We start from the raw sequence: 15,552 nt of genomic DNA, 5'->3' as shown, positions 1-15,552 counted from the left end.
CAGTGGAGTCACTGGAGGGCTGTAAACAAGATCTGATTTACATTTTCAAAGGTTACTCAGGCTGCTGTGTGGAAACGAATTGTAGGGGGATTGGAGAGTGCTGTAAAACCAATTAGGAGACCATTGCAATATTGAGACTCTATAAAGTCAATATCTTACTGGATCATGGTGGACATCACTAAAAATAGTTGTAATTAAATAAGTTACAAAGTTAAGTAGGTGGCTCAGAACTGTCAGATGAAACACCAGGGAAAACTGGAATAACCAGTACCTGGGTTGATTATCATTGGGCTGGAGAAGCAGACATCCAATGATATCCTGTGTCTTTTGCAAATACGTAAAGCTTCCTTTGACAAAACAACATCATGTGAAACGTTTCCTGGACAGCTTTTAAGGATAAAAAGCCAGACTGGAAAGCAAATGCAATTTTTTTTTTCTTCTAGAGACGCACAGATATTCACTGCATAAGCAAAAATGAAATAGAGAATGGGGCATTATTGGTGAACATTGGTAGTGCTGACAAGGTGATTCAGGACAACAAAGCTCCCTCACCTTCAGGCAAACTGAATAGTTGTGTTCACTGACTCTCTGGCCATTTCTATAGGAATAGGTCATATAAATGTAAGTGAATTAGTTAAGTCTATTTCCACTCTTCTCGCTGCTGTCATCTCCCCAAATGTATATTTGAGAGATATACCACCAGCAAGGTTCACTTGCTGTGATTTCTTCCTCTCTCTAAGAAGGATGGGTCTGGTGCAGCAGCTGGAAGTCTATTTCCTTCTTTGGGAGGATCGTAGTGAGCCTGCTGTTCAACCCAAGGGCACCTGTGGTTATGATGCCTACAAACAGCATTCTCATAATCCAGTCTGGATACAGTTTTTATAATTGAACAACAAAAACATCTGACAGATGTGGGCAGGGTAATTTGAAAGCTAGTGGCACAAAGAAATCAAGTTCATTTTCTGTCAAAATCAAATCTTTAAAAACACTGCAAAGCTAACCCTCATTTTATAGGTTGAGAAAGCTAATATTAATTCTAAGAAGGTGGTAGGACTTTCCTGGTGTCTCCTTCACTCCTTCCCGATCCTTTGCAGTCTCCTTACTTTTTAGCTTGTTAATTTTCATGGAACCCACAAGATGCTGATTCAGTAGGTCTAATATTTCCAAAGGTTTGCAAACCACTGGACACATCTGATGTACAGCTCGCTCGATTTTAGTGAACAGCTAACTCCACAGACGTTAATGAGGCCAATTATTGGCAAGTGAATTTGAAGTGAAGAGCGCATGAGGTTTGCAACTATAGTTATTTGTTTATCGGGATTGATTGAGGCAAACTTCCTTTTGACCATTACATCTGATTGATCACTGCACGTGGCATTATGAAAGAATGAGGTTCCCAAATCAGATAACTTGGAAGAAAAATCTCTGCCTTGCCAGGGCAGAACATGTCCCCCTATCCATTTCAGTGTGAAAGCCTAGCCATTAAGTTGGAATAGATCCTAATTAGCCGCCTTACAAATCTCCCAAAACTTTTTGGTCTTTCCTGTTGAGCAGAACTTAAAAGAAGCCTAAATTCCTCCCTTGCCCACGTATAGTCAGTATCAAAGAAAATAACTTGCAGGGTTATACTTACTGCTGAAAACAAGTGCAGACATAGCAATCCTGATTTGAAGTGGCATTGGAAAGTATAATTTGATTCACCCAGCCAAATGATTACTGCAAGCAGTGATCATCAGCACAGCCCACTCCAGCACATTTGAATTGGTGATCAGCTGACAGCTAATTGCCAGACTGAGTCTGCCTCTTGAGCTTCTGCCTGGGAACAGAGGGAAAAAATCACGACTCCTACCTAGCCTGGATGGAGGTATTTTTCCCATGTTGGAAATATGCCTTGGAGGGTGGTTGTCCCTCTGCTTATACTACCAGCTGTTGTTTGCCCAGCATCCGTACCCTTTTTTGTCCAATAACTGCACCCTCTTTTTTCTTTTGTGAACACTCTCCTACTTTTAATCCATACCTGGGATGAGGCTGACTCCCCCTCCCAGTTCCAAGGGTTGGGCTTCTGACCAAGGCTTCGATGAGATATAGATATATTCCCCTGCCCTAAATGATTGGTGCCGGGCTGGGTCATGCTCTGAGGTGGGCCAGTTAAGGTCAACCCCTGGACTTTTCTGGAACCATTGAGAAAGAGGTGTGCTTTCTTCTGTGGTTGGAAAGTGTAGCATATGAGTCTGGAACTTCTGGGGGGCCTCTGGGTAGGGAATGCAGGACCAAGAGTAAGAGATGGGCCAGAGTCTTAATGTCATTGTCAAACTCATGGATTTAGCTGTGCTGAAGCAACATGTATCTTTGGACTTCCCAGGTCTGGGAGCTAATAAGTGGCCCCTTTTCCCTTGCTGTCATTTTCCTTTACTGTCCCTGGCACCAAAAAAGTGCGAATACCCAGGATAAAACACAAGAGGAGAGGCAGGAGATTTTACGTTTGCTTCTTTTCACATTTTTCCTCTTGGTTTTAGAAATCACAGCTTCCTAAAGAAGTACTATTTATGTCCTTTTGGCTTAGCCCAAACCATAGAAATTTGGGATGCCTGATCTTTTATCCTCCTCTAATTCTGGTAATGGTAGGACTTATTCCAGTGAGATGTAGCCAGCAGAACTGCTCAGTAGAAGGTGCTAATTGGGTTCTAGGTGACCATCTGAAATTCAATCTCTAAGCCACTGATTTCGTCCGTGGAAAAAGGATATCAAAGCAAATTAAACTTAAGATAACTGGATAAAACTTTTTCTGTTCCAGCTTTTAACTGTAACTAGCATTACGAGGATCTGATTTTCATTAGAATTGGACACTTTTAAACATAAATTCTCAGAGTATAGCAAAGAGAACATGGGCTTTGAAATCAGGTAAACAGAGGTACAAATTCTCATTTTTCTGCTTACAAAGCTGGGTGATTTTTACAGAGTTACTGACATTTTCTGAGTTTTGTTTTCTGTAAAATGGGAATTAAAATACTTCATTTACATAATTATCATGAAAATTAAACATTATACATGCCTAATCATAAAAATTACTTAACAAATGTTAATTTCCTCCTCTTTTTGTTTTTAAATCTAAATGCTCTTAACCATCTCCAGCTTTTCCCACACTTTTAAATGATAAAATCATTGTATCTTAATGGCCCAAAAAAGTGTTATACCATGTTACGGGCCATTGTTTTTATTTCTATGACTTTTCATATTTTTATTTGACCAGATTTTAGTAGCACTGACTGAATCTCATTGAGCTGTGAATCTGTAGGACTGTGGTCCTTTGCACTATGGCCTTAAATCATTACCTGGAAATTCAAAAGCAGTGGATACTAACTGATTCAGTGACCTCAGAGATGGTTTGCATTTCTATCTGGACATCAAAATTTATATCTATGAAATGGGAATAAAAATATAAAAACCTGTTCAAATTAATGAAACAATATAAAGGTTGGAACTTTCTAGGAGAATGACACTAAGCAAATAGACCTATTATTCATAGTTCATTGGATTGTGGCAAGTTGACTCTGAGCCACTCCCCAACTGTCCAGCTCAGAAAAACTGGAATAGAAGGCAGAGTGGTTGGTAGGTATATGTTCCAGTCACCAGTCCAGGTACTGAAAGGCAGGCCCAGCCAAGCCCCTCTATGACAGAGGTACTGCACTCCCAAGGCTCCCCTTCAGAGAGCAATTGAGCTTAGGGTTGTCTCTGATGAAAATAAAGTCCTGGTCAGAGGGAACAAATTACATCCAGAATATAAACGCATTTTATTTGCAGAGCAGGAAAGGACAGTGCTAAGTGAAAATAGGAAATTGGAGTATTATGTGTTGGGAGAGCAATTCCTTTTATCCCTACAGCTAATGGACTGAACAAAAAGTGAACAATTTGTTTCATGTGGTAATTCACTAACTAACTAACAAGGTTTCCATTTCTGAGTCCCTTTCCACATTCAGCTGCTTGTTTTGTAGTGCAGTACTACAATTATCTGCCTATCTCTTGCATCGCATAAACGGATGGCTGAAATGTATGTGAGGAATAACCATAACTGCTTAAGCTCTTCCTGTTAAAGGAAGGAGGGAAGGAAAGGCAATATGGCGCGTCTTCTCCTTGCCTTAAAGTAGCCATCTGTTTCCTTTGTGATGTTCTCTTCTCTGGAGAGAAGACTTTTAGAGAAATACTGTATTCTGAAATGGGAAGGAGAACAGTAGCTGGGTTTAATTTCACTTTGCCTCCTTTTCAACTTTGTTGTAAATTGACCAACCTTGAATGGAGGGCTGGTTCTAACCACCAGCCTAGACACCGAGCAGTTACCCCCTTGTCATGCCTTTATGTGGGGACCTGGATGGGGAGAACTCACGTGATAGCCCACCCTCACTTCAGTAAAGATTATCATCAAAGATCGATCAACTATTGGCTTTATTTTCTATTCCAAAACATTACTTTGTTGACTTTTATTTGTGTATCTGTCGTATATTTTGGGTTTGCTTGGGAGCGTCATTACTTAGGACTCATGAACCAACAGGCAGTGATGTAGAGGGCTTTCAAAAGAGACTGGAGCTGATAAGCAGAAGGGCTTCAGTTTCTGCTGTCACTTCTGCTTCTCTGCACATCTGTTCATTCTACTCTCTGGAACTCTGTTTTATTCTTCCTTTTTCTCTGCAGATGGGATTTTTCTACTTACGCATCTGCATGGTGGAATATGGTTGGCTCTAAAACTCAGGAGTTTTATGTGTTACAGTTTTAGCCAAAGACAGACTCACTGCCTCTGAATTCAAATTTCAAATTCTTGGGAAAGAGAATCTGATCGATCCAGTGTGGGTCAGCTGTTCATTCCTGGTCTGACTGACTGAGGTCAGAGTGGAAGGGTAAGGTGGTTTAAATATGGCTGCAGACATCCCGTCCTGTGGGTGGGGAGGCAGTTCTGGGAGAAGACGGGCTGGGCAGAAATCCAAATTATAGCCCAGGGACTTCCCTGGTGGTCCGGTGGCTAAGGCTCCACACTCCCAATGCGGGGGGCCCGGGTTCCATCCCTGGTCAGGGAACTAGATCCCGCATGCATGTCACAACTAAAATCCCGCATGCCCCAATGAAGATCCTGTGTGCTGCAACTAAGACCCCACACAATCAAATAAATAAACATTAAAACAAACAAACAAAAAACAAATTACAGTCCAGACTACAACTCTTGTCCCATTTAAAGAAATCATGTTTAATGGATGCTTCTATGCTTGTCCTTGGATCCTAAATGGTCAGACTTGGGGTGGGCCTTTACCTGCTATGTTTTGTTTTTATTACTCTTTTTTGGACTTGTTGGCTTCTCATCCAAATGTCCCGGTTTGCGGAGTGCATGAAGTGAACTCATGTTAGTGGTAAACACCGCCTTTGGTAAGTCCATTCTCCCCCAGCTCTGCCCCCTAACAGCTTTGTACCTGATGTCATCTCACATGCAGGCCGGAAGGCCCCTTGGGAGGCTCTTACAGAGAAGTGGTGGGCAGAGAGGAGAGACCATGAAACAGAGGACGAGCATCAAGAGAGATAGGAGAGTCAGGAATGTGTGGTTTCAGAGCCAAAGGACAAGACCTTTAAGGGTTAAGGATAAGTCCTCAAGTATGGATGGAGCACCTGTGCACTGAAGAAAATCACTGGCAAAGCCAGAGAAGTTCTACGCACGTGGACTATATGTTCCTCCTGTGACCCCTGCCTCATTCTGACAGTGGTATTTTTCTTTCTTTGGGAAGCGAGGTGAATGTCACTGTGGCCTAGTTTCTATCAAGTGTCAAGATACTACCTGAAAGGCAGGCTGACATAGCAGATCAAATCCCATTTGACAACCGAGATGCCACATATGTGAGAGGTTGTGGTATCCACTATGGGAAAATTTGGTCCTGCTTCCTTTTTTCTGTCTCGAACTTTCCCAGGATTTTTTTTTTAATTTGTATACTGTGACCTGTATGCTTTGGGTTATATAACCTAGAAAAATAAGAAGCAGAGGGTCAAGCCTAACAGGTCTATAAGTGTCAAGTGCCTCCTTTAATCATAGAAAGAAGTTGATTGACTGTTAGCTTCACTCATGCTTCAGAGTGGCAGACTTTACCTTTACTTAAAATGTTGCCTTTGAATGACCACACTCGGTTTTTAACGATATTTATAGCTTCCCTCTCTCTCTTTTGAGATATATGATATATTTAAAAACTGAGTCCATGTTTCACTAGCTAATCATGGTTTATCATTTAGAATTACCTATCTCAATCCAGGGAAAATTAGATATAACTGTGCACTATTATTAATCAGCGCTTTTTGTCAGGATTAGTTTAATAGCCGTTATTTTTAGTATAATTGTTGTACATGAAATGAAATCAAAGAGAACATAATGGTGGATTTGTCTGAACATGACATCACATCGCCCTATTTTTCAGAGGCACACATATGACAAAATTTAAAAGGTCTCTCTTTTATTTTATAGACTCATTTTCCTGGTTCTTTGTCCTGAATCATTTGAAAGCTTGTAAGACAGTCAGTATTCTTCAAATGTGGATGAGGGGGCTTCCCTGGTGGCGCAGTGGTTGAGAGTCCGCCTACCGATGCAGGGGACGCGGGTTCGTGCCCCGGTCCGGGAGGATCCCACATGCCGCGGAGCGGCTGGGCCCGTGAGCCATGGCCGCTGAGCCTGCGCGTCCGGAGCCTGTGCTCCGCAACGGGAGGGGCCACAGCAGTGAGAGGCCCGCGTACTGCAAAAAAAAAAAAATGTGGATGAGGAAACCGGTTTGCTTAGGCCTAGCAGCTATGTAGATTTACTTTCCTCTGTGTAGTGGTTCAGAGTGTAGAGGCTGTGGTCAGATAATCCAATTGTGTACCCAGTTTTGCTACTAATGAGGATAATTGACTTAATCACACTAGTGTACCTGTGATATGGGAAATAACAATAGTGCTGATCTCATAGCATGACTGTGGACATTACATGAGATGATACATTTAAAGGCCACAGAACATCTATCACCCACCTCACAGAGTTCTTCCGAATCGAAAAATGTATGAAAAGCATTTGGCTCAATGACTGCCACATGACATTTGTAAACACCCAATAAATGTTAACTATTATTATTTTACACATTGTTCTTTTTAAACCACCTGGTTCTATCTTCATAAACTTTATTGTAGAATAAATATAATACATCAGTACATTAAAACAATTGGTTAAGAGTCTAGAATACAAAGGAGCGAAGAACAAAATATAAACATTCCGCTTTGCTCACCACCCCCATGCCTGCCCTCCACAAACTCGATTGTCAAACTTTCGTTTAGGGAGATTTTGGTCCTCTCATAATCTTGGTCAATCCTCCACACCAAACTTTGATCGTGACACTTACTATTTTTTCAGTTTATGCAAAGTTCCAAGCAAACAAAGCTTGGAGCTCAATAATACTTTTTGATGGAAGGTCAGGATAATGCAGGTTTGGGAACTAGTGTCACAGGAGCAGTACCTGAAGGAACAGGGAGATTTACCCAAAAGAACATCTACTGGTGGGTAGAACTGTCTTCAGCCATCTGTAACACCCACTGAGGGAACAAGATTAGTTCCAGTTGTCTCAAAGAGGCTCTCCTTCCTTCCCCAAAGGTAGGTAGATGAAGGGACTTCATTTGGGAATATTACTTGGTGTTTTCGTGGTGCTTAGCTACCAAGATTCTGAAATAGTTGCTTTTCTCCCAAGGGTGTGGTGCTTTTCATTCTTAGAGTGTCTCCTTCTTGACCAATATTAATATCCAATTTTGGCTGGGATTTAGAGTAATTTAAGTTTTCTCATTATCCAGAGACAACTATTTTGCTCCTATAGTTTACTTTTAGAGCTTATCAAGAAATAGAATAACTATGGAGTTGTAGCCAGATCCTATACTTTTTAGGCAAATCTGCTGATTTGGAGGGCTGTGTTCTTGTATTGGCTGTGGCATTAACTACTTTGGGCAAGCCATTTCATCTCACTGAGCCTCAGTTTCTTTCTAAGTATAAAAGGAGGATTGAAAGGGTTGGCGAGGATGTGGAGAAATTGGACTCCCTGTACACTGCTGGTGGGACTGTAAAGTGATGCAGCCACTATGGACCATTTCTTTTTTTTTCTTTTTTTTTTTTTTGAGGTACACGGGCCTCTCACTGTTGTGGCCTCTCCCGTTGCGGAGCACAGGCTCCGGACGCGCAGGCCCAGCGGCCACGGCTCACGGGCCCAGCCGCTCCGCGGCATGCGGGATCCTCCCGGACCGGGGCACGAACTCGCGTCCCCCGCATCGGCAGGCGGACCCTCAACCACTGCACCACCAGGGAAGCCCTGGACCATTTCTTTAAGATTCAAGGGTGAAGTTCGTTGAACTCATTCATTTAACATATTTATTGAAATATTTCCCTACATACGGAAAACAGTTTCCTCAGAAAATTAAAAATAGAACTACCATATGATCTAGCAATCCTACTTCTGGGTATGTATTCAAAAGAATTGGGATCAGGATATCAAAGAGATATTTGCACTTCTATGTTCATTGCAGCATTATTCACAATAGCCAAGGTCCACTGATGGATGAATGGATAAAGAAAATGTGGTATATACATACAATGGGATATTATTCAGCATTATAAAAGAAGGAAATCTTGCGATAGGCAACAACAGTGTTGAACCTGGAGGACTTATGTTAAGTGAAATAAGCCAGTTGCAGAAAGACAGATATTACATGCTTCTACTTATATGAGGTATCTAAAATAATCGAATTCATAGACGCAGAGAGTGGAACGGTGGTTGCCAGGGGCTGGGGGGAGGGGAAAATAGGAAGTTGTTCAATGGGTATAAGGTTTCAGTTATGCAAGGTGAATAACTTCCAAAAATCTGCATATACCGTACTGCCTATATTTAACAATACTGTATTATGCACTTAAAAAAATTTGTTAAGAGGGTCGATCTCATGTTAAGTGTTATTACCAGAAAACAAAAACAAAAACAAAGGGGCATAAGGAAACTTTTGGAGGTGATGGATATCTTTATTACCCTGGTGGTGATGGTTTTGTTTCACAGGTGTTTACAACCTCATCAAATTATATATATTAAATATGTGCAGTTTTTTGTATATCAATTATACCTCAATAAAATTGTTAAAAAGTAAAAAATAAATAGGAAAAAAGGAGGATTGGATTATATAATTTCTAAAGCAACGTGCATTTCCAACATTCATTTAACGTATGATTCTGTGATTCTGTTTCTGGGCCAGTGACTAGAGGGCAGACTTTCCCCAGATTCCACAAATCTTCTCTGCCTCTCTGTTATATGGCTATAAAGGTTTTCAGAGCTGATTCATCTTCCAGAAAGTGTACTGAACACTTCTCAGTATCCTGCCACCATATTATATCAATCCTTCCCCTTGTATATCTCAATCACTCATTGCAACTTCCTCCCTCTAATCACCTTCAGGAAACTTCCAGAGGCCAGTTTGAGCCATAGAGGCAGAGAGATTTTCTTTCACCTCAGTCTCTTAAATTTTTGCTTTCTCATCTACCCATGTCCACAAGGAGCTCTCTCACATTAATAGTACATTCTTTTTCCATTGCTGCTGTAACGTATCATCACAAATTTAGTGGCTAAAACAACCCAATTTTATTATCTTAAGTCTCTAGGCTAGAAGTCTGACACCACTCTCCCTGAGCTAAAATCAAGGTGCCAATAGGGCTGTGTCCTTCATGGAGGCTCTAGGGGAGAATTTGCTTCCTTGCCTTTTCCAGCTTCTAGAGACTGGGGCATTTTTAGCTCGTGCCCCTAATGGAGGCTCTAGGGGAGAATTTGCTTCCTTGCCTTTTCCAGCTTCTAGAGACTGGGGCATTTTTAGCTCGTGCCCCTAATGGAGGCTCTAGGGGAGAATTTGCTTCCTTGCCTTTTCCAGCTTCTAGAGACTGGGGCATTTTTAGCTCGTGCCCCCTTCCTCTATCTTCAAAGCCAACAATGGCAGGTTGACTCCTACCTTGCATCACTCTGACCACGCTTCTATGGTCTTATTTGCTTCTCTGACCCGTCTGCTTTCGTTTTCTCCTTTTAAGGACTCCTGTGAACACACTGGGTCCACCTGGATAATCCAGGATACTCGCCATAATTTGAGGCCAGCTGATTAGCAACCTTCATTCCATCTGCAGACTTAGTTCTTTTTTGTTATGTAACCTAAAATATTCACAGATTCTGCAGATTAAAGTAAGGACATATTTTGGGGGGCATTATTTTGCTTACCACAAGAAGACATCGTCTCAAACTATAGACTTTCTACACAGCTTCATCCACATCTTGCCCTTCCTTACAAGACCGAATAGTGAAGAGGTTTGAAGGAATCAACAGCGGCACTGGCTGAGTTGCTAACAATTCCAGGTGGGTGGTGTTAGGTTTAGATATAGGGGAAAGCCTTCCCAATATTTCCTATAACTTACAAGATGAACACAGTTTCCAGTAAGAATCCCTTGCTTTCCGATCACCTACTCCCTCCTAGAATACAAAGTCTATTTGAGCAACGTTTCTCTTTTTTAATGGCCTTAGAGATTGCAGAGTCCTCATTAGTTAATTTAAAAAACCTTCATTTGAGTATCTTTGGGCTTACTCAGGTTGATGTTCAGTTGCCTCCTCACTAATGCTGACTAAAGGAGTACTAAATATGCATGCCCTCACATTATTAACTACAGTGCTAAGCATGGATAATGAAAAAATATCACCACATCACCTCCTAAAGTCATTCCTTCTTGGCCAGGTGCGTTCTACAGGCCTGACGTTCAGAGAAAGATCAGACAACTCTCTGCTTTCCAGGTGCCCTATGCTAATGGGAGGATTACAGGCAAGTAATGTCTTTAGTCCCCTTGTCAATCACAAGGCTTCCAGTAGGAGCAAAGTAGTTCTTTGCTGAAAAGAAAATTGGGTGGGCTCCTAGCATGTAATTTTCTTCCCTTCTTTAAAATGTTGTTTATTTATTGCCTAGTGACAAGAGATGGGCTTTGGAGTTAGACAAACCTAAGTCTGAATTTTATCTCTATGAATCACCTTGGGACCTTGGGAAAGTTACTTAATCTCTCAGAGCCTCAAATTCTTTATCCTTAAAATGGGGATAATATTATTTTTCTTATATTTTGGTACAAAGATTCAATGAAATAACATTGAATCCAATTACAATGCCTTGCACACGATAGATGTTTGATAAAGAGTATTATTATTAATGTAATATCTGGCACACCCAGACAAGAAATATGGCTAATAGAGAATTCTATTGGATTATTTTTCTGATTTGCTCTATCTTGCACTAGAAACTTTTTTCAGTATAAACTTAATGAAAGTTTAGAAAACTTTCTATTAGAAAAGTAATGTCCTTTCATTATATGAAGTTTGGAAAATTAAAACAAAGTAAATAAAATGGCATGCATACCTACCTCATGGACATAGACGCTTTCGACATTTTCGTGTATTTCTTCCTGTTACTAGTGCTGTCTTACAGTCTTAGTTGGAGGTTTACAGCTGTAAGCAACAGAAACTCAAACTAGCTCAAGCAAAAATGGACATTTATTGAAAGGACATCTGTGAAATGGAAGAATATTAAGAAAGAATGGTACTAGTGACTGAAAAGACAGCAATAGCATTTAGTCTCTTCATTTCTCTAAGGCACAAGGTTTTCTTATCTTTGCTTCCTTTTGGTGTTTTTTGAGGACCAGCTTTTTCAGCTTTTGGATATACACGTGGTTACTTCAGTTCACGGCCTTTGTAAATTTTCACTAATGGCTGAGCTGCTATGTCGAAGAGCCCCAAATACAAGTGGCTTAAAAGAAGGTATTTATGTCTCACTCCAGTTAATGGGCAGGTCTGTTCCATGCAGTCACTGTGGAATCCAGGTTTCTTCTCTCTTTTTGCTCTGCCATTCTCTAGAGCATTGTCTTTGTCTGCCTGGTTGAAGCTGGTTCATGGGCATATCTAAGTTTCAATTCTTGGGAGGAAGCGTGGGGAGCAGGAGAAAGAGCTTATCTTTCAGGTAGGAGACAATTTAGAAGTTGCATGCCTTTCTGCCATTCATATAAACAAAGTATAAACGTATATGACAAACTAAATGATAACAAGACTAGAATTTTAGTTCGTCTTCACTAAGGGATGAGGACAAACCTCAGCTAAATATGGCTGAGAGGAACAGTTTTGGCTCCAGTTTTCTCTCCTGTACCATCCAAATTTTGGAATCCTTTTCTGTGTATCTCATGATGTTCTTGTCCCGCATCAGAAGGCTACTTCCTTTCAACAGGACATTTCTTATGATATGGAGCAAATTTCTAGTTTCCTTCTGCTTCTTAAAACACAGTCCATCCATCTTTGTCTTCAAAAGAGATTGCGTTCAAAGATCATGTCCTTGGCACTGACATCCTAACTAGTTAATGTTATGGGACTTACCTTTAGTGTTTGCTACTCACCAGCTTCACTACCAAGAGTTCCTAAAGAGGCTATTCTTGTGGCAAAACTAACTATAATTGCATCCTTGAAAAATGACTTTTGCCTCCTTTCTTTTAATGCGTGTAAGTAGGAATGGAAAAATATAGTTCAAATTTAGCTAACATCCCTCTAAATTCTCATTGAACCGTATTCTCATTGCATCCAAGTAATTCCCACAGTAAAGAGCAGGAACTTCTGAGAGTATGTTGTTTGTTTTCCAGCTTTATTGAGATAAATTACAAATAGAATGGTAAGATATTTAAAAAATAATATATATTAAAAATACATTTAATATATTTAATAATATAATATTAAATATATTTAAATTTAATATATTAAATTTAATATATTTAATATTTTAAAATAACATATATACATATATGTATGTATTAGACTGCTTTCCCCTTCTGCCATGCTGATACTGCCCATCTGTTCCTGACCACCCTAGCAACGGTTGCCCTGTTTTTAGAGTCCTCAGCAGAGTCTCTCTCTGTTTGGTGGATTGCCTGGTTATGGTGATTGCATCTAATGTTCTGGATTTGGGCAGAAATACTGGGTCAAATTGTACAGCAGCATAATCACTGTTTTTTCCTCTGTCACACTGTCATATATCCTTTTGAACTAGAGCAGGTCAGTTTAATTATTTATCTTCCTGCTTCATAACCCCATGCATGCAGCCTACACTAGTGAATGATGAATGTAAAGTTATAACATAATTTATTACATCACAACTCTTATTCAGATATAAAAGGAATCAAAGGGAAACTTCAAGGCAGAGATGCTCATTTATTTAGGAATTCAGGGGCAGCCTGCCTTAAAGGCAAGAGAGTGGCCTCCATACTTTTGTAACATTGTTCCCATTCCAGTAATAAGACTACAAAAATAACAATGAAAAAGAAAAGTCACTGCCCAGTTGGACCAGGTAATTTTTTTTCCTATGTGTATAAAGGACTTACTTAAGGAATGAATCATTTGATCTCTATGGTTTGCTTGTCTAAATTCTGGTCTAGTTTAAAATAACATCAGAAGCCCTTTAGTCTAATGAAATCAGGGTGGTAGTTAAAATGGTTAATTGAAGAAGTTGGTTAAAGCAGGGAATTATTTTGAAAAGGAACCTTAAAGATTTTACTTATCTCAAGAACATATAAACTTATACTCATTCATCGATATTTTAGTGTAGACCCCCGTCTTCATTTTGAGCACAGGTGCCCTGGTTGGAGTTCTGCATCTTCTGTCTTGCTCCAGCCACACCTGTAATTCATTGTGAGTTCTGGTTCGACTTTTCCAAGTGGAGCAATAACCTGAAGACATGGTCACCTGAGGGCTGACACCCTCTACGTTTTTATGATTCTTTAAGAGTATTTTACGATTGTCTCACTCACATCTAATCTGATAGAATATGTTTTAGTGACTTACCTTTATAAACTCTTTCTCTAGCGTTCATTATGATTTTCGAAGAAGCCACGACTCTTTTCGCAATCACATATCACTGCCTGACATGATATGTCATTAAATCACGCAATTATGCAATTACAAAAACAAGTTTAAGGAGCCTAAACAGGGTTGGGAACAAACAACTGAGTCTTGGCAAGCACCCAACTCACCTGACAGGAGGAGAACTGAGTAAGCAGACTGGACGGCAGTCTCTGCTCTGGGCTTCAACAGAAAAAGATTTATAGGGAGATGAGGGAGCATCGGGTAATCTGGTAAGTTAGTTCCATAGAGGTGGGTTAAGAGAGTTCTACTGTACTTCTAAGATCCCTATGAAATGTTTTACAGTAAAATTTAAATGCTACTTACTATGATTTCAGTTAAGGTGTGAAATAAATATTTTGCAGAAACCAAAAACCTTTTCATTTGAGATTCTGGAAGACTTTACCTTTTAGTTCACTGGCACTCTAACACTCATCTTGATGTCATTCTTAGCAATTTTGGAGCCCAGCTGAATCCTCCAATACACCGACTTCTTTCCTTTGCCTCCCCTTCCTCAATACCTTGTCCTCACCCTCCTGCAGCTCTTTCTTCTCAAAGTCTCATCCCATCTTTGTTGTTGTCAATAACTGCAACCGCTCCATAAGCTTGGTTTCAAACAGCTACTTCCTGTCACCACCACCCCTACTTTGCAGCTTCCTTCAGTAATCTCACTTCTTGATGTTGCTTGAAAATCAACCGCACTCATGCATCAGGGCCTTTGCACTTGCTGTTCCCTCTGACCAAAATGCTTTTGCTCCACATATCAACATGAATTGCACTCTTACTTCCTTCAGGTCTTTGCACAAATTCTACCTTCTCAGGGAAGGCTTAATTATTTAATTTTCTACCCCCCAACCTCTCTCCAAATCTTGCCACCCCCGGTACTTTCTCATCATCCTTTCCCGCTTTATTTCTCCATAGTACTTATCACTATCAAACATACATATATTTATTTTAATTTTATTTCCAGTCTTTACTGGAATGAAAGCTCTTTTCTTATACCCTATTAGCTGAGATCTTTTCCCCCTCTTGTTCACTGTTGTGCCTTCAGTGTCTAGAAGAATGCTTGGCACATAGTAAACCTTCAATAAATATTTTTTGAGTGAAGGAATAATTGAATGAATTTTACTGTTTCATCAGTATTCAATTCATAACAGATAGAAAGATTTCTTTGCTTAATTGTGAATAATTACCAGTAAATATCTTAAGGATGTTTAACTTTCAAAATATTGTTCATTATTTATAGTCTCCTGATGTCAGCTATGGATTTAGAAATTATTTTGTTAGAAAAATTTTTAATTTGGATGTTGATTATTATTGAAGTACATAGTACAAAATATGTTAATTGAAATTCTTTTCAACTGAGCTTCATTTTTATCTTTCCTCCTTCTTTAATACATAGTGTTTACTCTGGACAGCACAAAATCTTTATTCTTTTTAAGTTTTAAAATTTATTTATTTTTTACATCTTTATTGGAGTATAATTGCTTTACAATGGTGTGTTAGTTTCTGCTTTATAACAAAGTGAATCAGTTATACATATACATATGTTCCCATATCTCTTCCCTCTTGCGTCTCTCTCCCTCCC

Source organism: Neophocaena asiaeorientalis, unplaced genomic scaffold (genome assembly GCF_003031525.2).
Source record: "Neophocaena asiaeorientalis asiaeorientalis breed wild unplaced genomic scaffold, Neophocaena_asiaeorientalis_V1.1 scaffold134, whole genome shotgun sequence".
In the NCBI taxonomy this organism is placed as follows: domain Eukaryota; kingdom Metazoa; phylum Chordata; class Mammalia; order Artiodactyla; family Phocoenidae; genus Neophocaena; species Neophocaena asiaeorientalis.
Note: the sequence above shows the minus strand (reverse complement) of the source record.